This window comes from Glycine soja, chromosome 17 (genome assembly GCF_004193775.1).
Source record: "Glycine soja cultivar W05 chromosome 17, ASM419377v2, whole genome shotgun sequence".
NCBI lineage: Eukaryota > Viridiplantae > Streptophyta > Magnoliopsida > Fabales > Fabaceae > Glycine > Glycine soja.
In genome coordinates, this window is record NC_041018.1 from 21,800,592 (window position 1) to 21,809,838 (window position 9,247).

Sequence of the window (9,247 nt, forward strand, 5' to 3'; positions counted from 1 at the left end):
ATCTCATATATGCATTTTCCTTCTTTGCGTCCTGTAGCTTATTTAGAGATGCATTTAATTTGTGTTAAAGTATTGAAGGTACTCCATCTTTGAGTCTTTTTTAAGAAATTTCAATTAGCTTGCTCCGACCAAAAACTAAAAACCAAAGTTTGGATAAGAATGTAATCTATGGTTACACATTTAATCTATGGAAAATCAAAGAACAAAAAGTTAGTTGCAGAAACAGTTCCTATCCGAACTCTGGATTAGTTAGGTCTTTTCATTCCCCTGATGTACTGGAGGGTTAAGACAAAAAATAATAGTTGTAGAAGCTTCCACTAGGCTCTCTCCCCCGCCAAAAACACCTTTTGTCTGTCCCAATATGGTTCTATAATTATATTGATTTAGCTCGAGGAATGATTTCTTTTTATCTCTATACAGAAGCTGTTTCAATCCCAAAAACAAATGAGAACATTCGCCTGCTCTATGACACTAAAGGCCGATTCCGTCTTCATTCCATCAGGGATGATGAGGCAAAGGTACTTTTTATATGGTTTATATTGAATATTGTGATTCATTTGTAGGCTAGGTGCCATTATACTATTATTGATGTAGCTTTGTTGTGTTTAGTTATCTTATATATAGGCTAACAAATGTGTTGATGCTAATGAACCTTTTAAATGTCAATTTCAGGACTTGTATAGTTTTTTATTTTATTTTATTTTGGAGTTACAATTTTTCCTACTTAATGGTTATGGTTTACAATATATTGTTTGTATGTTGTGTAAATGGCAGTTCAAGCTCTGCAAGGTTAGGTCAGTGTAGTTTGGCCCGAAAGGTATCCCATACCTGAACACCTATGATGGTCGCACCATCCATTACCCGGACCCTCTCATCAGGGCCAATGACACTGTTAAGCTGGATCTGGAGAAAACAAGATTGTCAATTTTTATCAAATTTGATGTTGGGAATGTAGTTATGGTAACAGGTGGAAGAAACAGGGGGTGTGTTGGAGTGATCAAGAATAGGGAGAAGCATAAGGGTAGCTTCAAGACAATTCATGTGCAAGATGCAACTGGGCATGAATTTGCTTCTCGTATGGGCAATGTGTTCACTATTGGCAAGGGGACAAAGCCATGGATATCCCTAGCCAAGGGTAAGGGTATTAAGCTGGGTTCAAATTCTGTTAACATTCTAGTTCCTATAGATTGTAGTCCCAAAGGGAAGTTGGTTGAGATGAACACTCAGTGTGCACATGCAGACAATGGATGTGGAAGTTGCAGCTATGAAGATAATTCCATGAATGAGCCTATACTTAATAGCAAACTTGAAGCTGTAACATATGTATGATTGTGCACAATTATGAATGTCACAAACACACAGGCATCTCTAACTAAATGTATTCAAAGTTGATCTTCCAAGTTCACTACATGCTGGCCTTAGTGGCCAGCTATTAGAGATTGAAGGTATAGACCAGAGTGATTGGGTTCTTAGTCTAATTAAAATATTACCATACAGCTTAGGGGTCAAGACATGCCTTAAATCTGGATAGAATGGTCTGTCGTGTGTATGCACTGCATGCTGGAAATACTTTATCGATTAATGATATGACCAAAATAAAGTTTATAAGTAAAAGGCAATTTTTACATTTTGAGTTACCTTGTGGGGTTGAACTAGACCCAAATCCAAATATCTAAGGACTAACACTACAAAATTGCATTGCAAGGGATGGTTTTAATTTTAAGCTTCCAATTACAAGGATTTGTATTACTTGATCGTTTCATCTGTATATTCTTATTTCATTTTCGACTTCTTTTTCCTCTTGTCTCCTTTTGATCTCTACATGTCTATGACAAGTGTCCAACTTTAATTGATTTCACGAAGACGCAAAATGGATCGCATCATCCCAAGAGACTTCTGCGCGAAAAGTCTTTGGCGCTTGGCTGTTATGCATGACAAACTGTCATTCCAGCCATAGATTGGTCTTATGACAGCAAATCCTTAACTACGTATGATTGTGATGTAAATTGACTCATTACCCAGAAACACAAATCAATTAAAGTTCATATTTTAATTTCCAAGAGAAAAGTTAATGATTTTAAGTTTTAATTTGATAATTTATTTATTTTAATTTAATGTTCTAACTTAGACTTATATATCTCAATTGTCTTGCCATTGAAATACTATTAAATTTCATCATTTATTTGATAGAATCGATCTCATAATTTTTTTGAATAATCCCACTAAATATTTAGTTGCTTTACCTTTTATTATCTTTTTCCTTTTCTTCCTATTAGTAAAAACTAAAAACAAAGTTGTCTAAAAGAAACAGGATGAAAGGTATGGTGCATAAAACCCCAAACTCAAATATCTTTTCCCCCCTTTCCATCATTATTGAAATTGAAACAGTTCTAAACTAGAGTTAAGGTTCAATTTGTATTATAGAACACCTGAGTCCAAAAAAGGCATAACCAACTCATGTAGCAAAGTATTGACCAAGGTCAACACCCACTCGGGTGTATGGCTCCTATAATATTCGTATATTTGGATGCACGTAAATTGAAAGACACACAACCATGAATTGAATCCAGAGACACACTACATAGGTGAACAATGAATTATCCTTCAAAAAGCAACTACAGAATATAAAATATACACTACATATTTAAGAAACAACATACACTATCAGCCTTGTTTACTTTGTGATTTGCTTATCGATATCCTTTAGTAGGGGATTTCTTCATTTTCACTAGAACACTCACAGTTCGGACGAATATATGAACAAGGTTCGGAGATTTTATGAGCTCTTTCTCAAAATAGCATGATAATTAAGGCCTAACTTCCCTATTATTCATACTAATCAATATCTTTTTAATTGTCATCTTGTGTTTCAAGATAGCATGACATCACAATTGCAATTCTCGCCAACAAAATCATCAGCAAGCAAAGCATACAAAAATATCAAGAAAATGTATCTTCATCAGCTCATACCTCGATCAAGTCATACCTCAATATCTGCAAGATTACGTCTAGCAAGTCCAGCAAAGAGACTGATGACGTAGCAAACAAACCTCGTACCTCGATCAGCTGACCACTAAAACCCAATGAAATGTATCTTCTAGCTAAAGAGTTCCTGGGAAACAAAAGATGAAGCTTAATTGACTGACACTCATTGGGTTTAATAGCGCAGCAGTAATGAATTTCTCATTGGATTTAACAGCAACAGTAATTTTGGGCTTAATTGAGTGACACTCATTGGGTTTAACAGCAGCAGAAAAGATGAAGCAAATGTACGTTCTATTGTACTTTATCAGGATGAGTGCACAATGTAGCTTTCCTATAAACTTTCCTGATAACAGCAGTAGTAATCAAACAAACTGACTGCCAACCACATTCAGGCCACAACACCTGATAATCATTCATGAAGGAAACATGTTAACACAACAAACATATCAACTTTGCAATGAGCAGTGTATATCAAACCAATCATATCAGGGCATATGAGGCCTTATGCAGGCTAGGTGAGGCCTTATGCACGCTAGACAGTTTTTTTAAGTTTTTAATTTTTACTCTCCCTTCTTTGTTTTGTTATTTACTTAAATCATCCAATGTACAGGTTTCACTACTGCTTTATAGAAAAATATATGTATAGACACTGTCATTCTAAAAGACACTCTAAGAGAAAAAGAAATACTAGATAGAGATATTGTAATTATGATCTGACAACAAAATGGCGATAGAGAAAAGTGATCATTCCCATGCATCACAGAGACTATTAAATGCTTTGCCGAGGAAATTTATAATGATGCCTATATAAATCTCTAGAAAACACATCTCCTATAGAACAAGTAGAAAGACAAACCTATTAAGTTTTGCTTTTAAAATTGTTGTTTACACTCACACGGTTAAGTTGTGTTGTTGTTTTTGCCTTTAGTAAGTTGAACATGTGTCAATAAAATCCCAAAATCTTAGAAAGTTGGAGCTTGGTGTTTGTGCTCAAAGAAACTCTTTTCTTCCCTCTTTGGTGTTCATTGGTTGTTCCTTGTGGCATTTCATTATCTGATGATGTACAACTCCGTTGACTCCAGATTTTCTAAATAATAATGTTTTCCACTTTTGTGTTTCATTATTTCATGGCTGTTTTGTTGTATATATAGCTGTCTTGAACAAGCGAGTAGTATTTGTACAACTTTAGAAGCAAGCATCTAGATTAGAAGGATCTTAGATTACTAATTCTATGATACACGTATTTGCAAGACACAGAATTTGCATGACAAGCCACCAACCCCATATAGATTATTATTGGTAGGTAGGTATCCTACAAATAAAAAGCCCCACATGTCCTATAACGGATTATCACGAAAGGAAGGCTTAGCTGAGGCTTCATCTTGGTTCAAGGTATCCTACAAATAATTCCTTATCACGGATTATCAGCAACATTTAATGAGATTGGTTCTTTGTGACAGTATTACGATAGTGAGGATAAGAAAGCCATTTGATAACAACATTTCAAACAGTGCAAGACAACCTCACAAGATGGAAAAGCAAATTAAATTATTCATTTAGACAGAGACACTACTGAGATACTAGAGTTAACAGTTGATAAGCAAATTAATTTAAAAATATGAGAGGGAGCAATCACACAAACACTTATGAGTTAAATTATTTAGGTTTACTAGTTCAATTTCAGCTATTACTTTTCATTTGTCCAGGTGAAGAGTTGAAAGATCCTTGGTTTCTTTTGCAGGCCTAAGTAAAGCCACAACATTCAGAGAAGAGAAACAACAAATCTCATATGAATTTGATACCAAGTTGGATGCAGTTCATGTAGTAAACCATACAACTCCAGCCACAACAAATTTGTTTCCTACACTAAACCCAACAACAATTTCTCAAGCACCTGGCTCAATAGGACAAACCACACCCACAAACCCATACATGAACCCTATAAACCCTAACACAAACCCCACAACACCAAAAACAAGCCCTACAAACCCATAGTTGTCTTCCTCTCATTTGCCTTTTTCAAAAAGGTCATATAGGCTTTTACCTTCTAGGTCTTTCAGAAGTGAAAAATCCAACAAAAACAGAGCACAATGACCAACAAATCAAGTGAGACAGTGACTCCTCAAAGCTCAGAACACAAAACAATAAAAGGAAAAGTAGAACATTGTTACATTTGCCATGGTGCTATATGCATTACAACACACACCTACCCATTAAGCATTCAAAGGAAACAAATCAATCTGAATTACCTCACTGAAAATGACACCATGCGAGCACGAGTGAGCACCCCAAACGGAATGCAAAGTCAGCACCCCAAACAGCCCACGGTAATGACGACAAACCAACTCCTTCAAGCTACCACGACTTCCACAAAACAACTCATTGCAAAACACATAATCAAACATCCTTGCAGTGAGCACAAGTTCCCCAAACAAACAAACAAAGAAGAAGAAGAAGAAGACAACAGAGGCTAAGGTCGCGAAGAAGAAAAAGAAATTGTACCTAGGTAACGTGGCTAAGCCGTACAAACAAGCTGAAGAACCTGTACTCACGATCGCAAAGAAGAAGCGATGAAGAAGCAGAAGAGAAGAACAAAGCGCAAGGAAAAGTGTAGGGCTCGGGTTCTGAAATTTTAAAATATATAAGTTCAATATCGGTTTTCAATAAAAAAACCGATGTTAACCCAATGATGTTAACGTTAACATCGGTTTTCTGAGAAAAATCAATGTTAACATATCATATGTTAACATCGGTTTATTAAAAAGAGATGTTAATTAAAATACGTTAACATCGGTTTTCCAAAAAACTGATGTTATTGTATGATATGTTAACATCGATTTTTGAAAAACCGATGTTAACGTCTTTTAATTAACATCGGTTATGAATATATATTATTTACATATATGCCACTACGTTTATATTAACATCGGTTTTGTGCAAAACCGATGTTAATCTGCCTATGTTAAAACTGCTTTTTGTAGTAGTGATAGTTTTTTTAATTGGAGTTGTACACTTTGAGGTAACAACGTATGTATGATAAAGCTATATATATAGGTGAGTCATGGTTTTGAGGGACAAAGAGAACACTTCTTGGGGCGGGAATGGTAAATAATGATGATGATGGTTTGTGGGGTTTGCTTAAAATTAATATGAATATGAGGGTATAGAGAGAGAGACAGAGGAGAGACAAGGAAAGAAATATATTTTGGGATTGTGTTTTTTTGGATGAGTACATAGCTGTTTAACAATTTGCACTACTCTTTTTTTGTTTTATTTTTGGTTTAAGATAGATAGACCAAAATTAAGGAAATTATTAAAGAGTCTAGAGTTATTAAAAATTATATATTTCACCCTTGATTTATTGGTACCTATACAGCGAGTTTAATGCTTTGGCAAAATTGTTCCATGATTGTGAAAAAATGTTTCTAAATTTTCAATTTTTTTTATAGTGTGTAACTTACATTGTTTGCATGAGTTTCGTTAGGGGGCCTAACAACTTATAGGGTGTAACTTAATTGTTTGCATGAGTTCCATTAGGGGGCCTAACCTGAAAATATAATTGAACACTACAGCCTAGGAACAAACAAATAAAAACACTTTACCTTTCCCTGTGTTGATGCACAGATGGTAGATGCTAATTGACTACCAACTCCAATTCCAATAACATTAAAGAGAGTTGAAAATGCCTCTCCTTTAGCAAATAGGTCACTGTGATTTCCTTCTTTGTCAAATAAAGAATATATAGGCAACCTTGTTGCTCTTGATGCAACAACTTCCATCCCCTGGTAACTCCATAATAGCAGTGTCGCAACCTACCCTTCGGCGGGAGGGCGACGCGTGACTCGCGGGATGCGTGTTCCACGAAAGGAATACGCGCGGAGTCGCCACCAACGTTTATTTGAGGAAAACGTCGGAAAAACCGGAAAAGACGCGATCTACAAACTTTTAAGTGAAAGGTTCGGGAGTTGTATTTACGCGCGGGGAAGGTATTAGCACCCCACACGTCCGTCACAAGGGACGACAGCCTTTAATCGAATGTGCAAACACGACTTTGATTTTTACGTTCCCTTTTATGTCCTTATATCCTTTATACCCTTTTTATATTTTTTCTCTTTTTGTGGTCGACAAGGGTGTTTCCCTTTGCTCCTACGTATTCCTCAATTGGGAAGAGAAAATCAGACCTACGTAGTTCTTTCTTATGCGTGAATCAAGTGATTCTTTTTACTTGAAAGGTGATCATTTTAAGGAGTTGGACCTTAAAAATGACCCATTTTACTTAATAAGAAATTGAAGTGATAAACTTTCAAAAACCTATTTTTGTGGACGAGCTTGACTAGGCGAGTTGATTTTAGCCTTAGTTTCACCTTAGTTATTAGTCAATTCGATTAAGAATGAGAAATCCCAAAGAGAAAACGTCCGATTGATTTTTCGCTTTACTTTACTAAAAAATATTTTTTTGATTATTATATTATTATTTTACCTCTTTTTTTGATTTCCAACGTGGTTACGGCATGACCAAACGGTCGGAATTCATTTTAACCAAAATTAACGGATGATACAATTCAAATGATCGGTGGAAATTTATTTTATTTTTAGATGAAGCGAGAAATGACTTAAATAAATGGCTTAAGCACGTCAAAAGGGAAGAAAAGTAAACGAAATTAAAGTGAAAGTACACAAAACAAGAAATGAATTGAAAGTCTCGGATTCGAAAACTTACCCGTTGAAGAACGAAGAACGAACGAAGAACGGATGAAGAACGGTGAAGAACGACGAAGAACGATGAAGAATTTCCACAGAATCGCTTACGGAAGCGTTACAGAAGCACTTCGACTCGATTTTTCTTCACGAAAACGTGTTTTTTGCCCAAAATAGCCGAAATGCATAGCCAAAGGGGTCTTGAACATTTTGAAACAGCTCCCCCCTCCCCTATTTATAGAAAAAAAGGGAGGTGGTTGCCGCCCAAAGACTTAATGAAGAAGATTTCTAAGCGCACCCGAATTACTAAGTTCACCCTCCTTTTCGTATTTTACGGAAAAGTTACGGAAGCCTTACGAAACTGTTTTTGAATCTGATTTTCATCTTTTTTCTCTTCCCTTTCACCAATGTTAAGTGGAATATGCTTACCCAAGGTTTTCGGAAATTTTACGGAAGTATTACGGAAGCCGCGGAAGCCCCGAAAACCATTTTTCAAAAACGTGGAGGAGCTTGCCGCCCAGTTGCTTCCTCCTTAAGCAACCCAACTTCCAAAATGTTCTGGAAGGGCCTAGATTTGAATTGCTATTTACACCCCTATCTTGATAAGTTCACCCCCTTACCTTTTTTGGTGATTCTTTTTTCGTAAAGTTACGGAAACTTACGAATCTCGTAACGATACTTGTTTTCTTTCCGTAATGTTACGGAACCTTGCGGATTACATAATCATCCCCTTTTTGACTTACGAAATGTTACAGAATCTCACTTAATTATGCAACGATGCTTCCATTTGATTTCCGGTGTGTCACGGAAACTTACGGATTGTGCATCAATATTTTTTTGGTTTTCCGGCATGTCCTGGAATTTCACAAATTGCCTAATGATGGGTGCCAAGCACCTCACAAGGACCAAAGAAAGGTCGCATGTCATCAAGCAAAGGTCCCCGGACGAAATTAGGGTATGACAGTTGCCCCTCTTTACTTGTCTTTTATTGGAGATAAAAGGAAAGTAAAGACAAGACACTAATTTCGTTCCTCTCGATTTGACGAGAGTCACGGGTGACCATAAAATCTCCACATGCAAATGACTTGTTGTTCCCGGAATTTCACAAATTGCCTAATGATGGGTGCCAAGCACCTCACAAGGACCAAAGAAAGGTCGCATGTCATCAAGCAAAGATCCCCGGACGAAATTAGGGTATGACACTAATTTCGTTCCTCTCGGTTGACGAGAGTCGCGGGTGACCATAAAATTTCCGCATGTAAATGACTTGTTGTTCCCGGAATTTCACAAATTGCCTAATGATGGGTGCCAAGCACCTCACAAGGACCAAACAAAGGTCGCATGTCATCAAGCAAAGATCCCCGGACAAAATTAGGGTATGACACTAATTTCGTTCCTCTCGGTTGACGAGAGTCGCGGGTGACCGTAAAATTTCCGCATGTAAATGACTCGTTGTTCCCGGAGGAACAAAAGGTGCAGAAGACTATGTCAGTCTCTGCATGTCATCGGGCCCGCCGCCTCTGGATGACACAAGGGTGCGGATAACCGTAAGGTATCTCCGCGT

General features: G+C 36.8%; 1 pseudogene; it reads left to right on the top strand.

Annotated features, from left to right (window-relative positions):
• The first annotated feature begins 325 nt into the window (after positions 1-325).
• Positions 326-1,329, top strand: LOC114391551 (annotated as a pseudogene).
• The last annotated feature ends 7,918 nt before the right edge of the window (positions 1,330-9,247 follow it).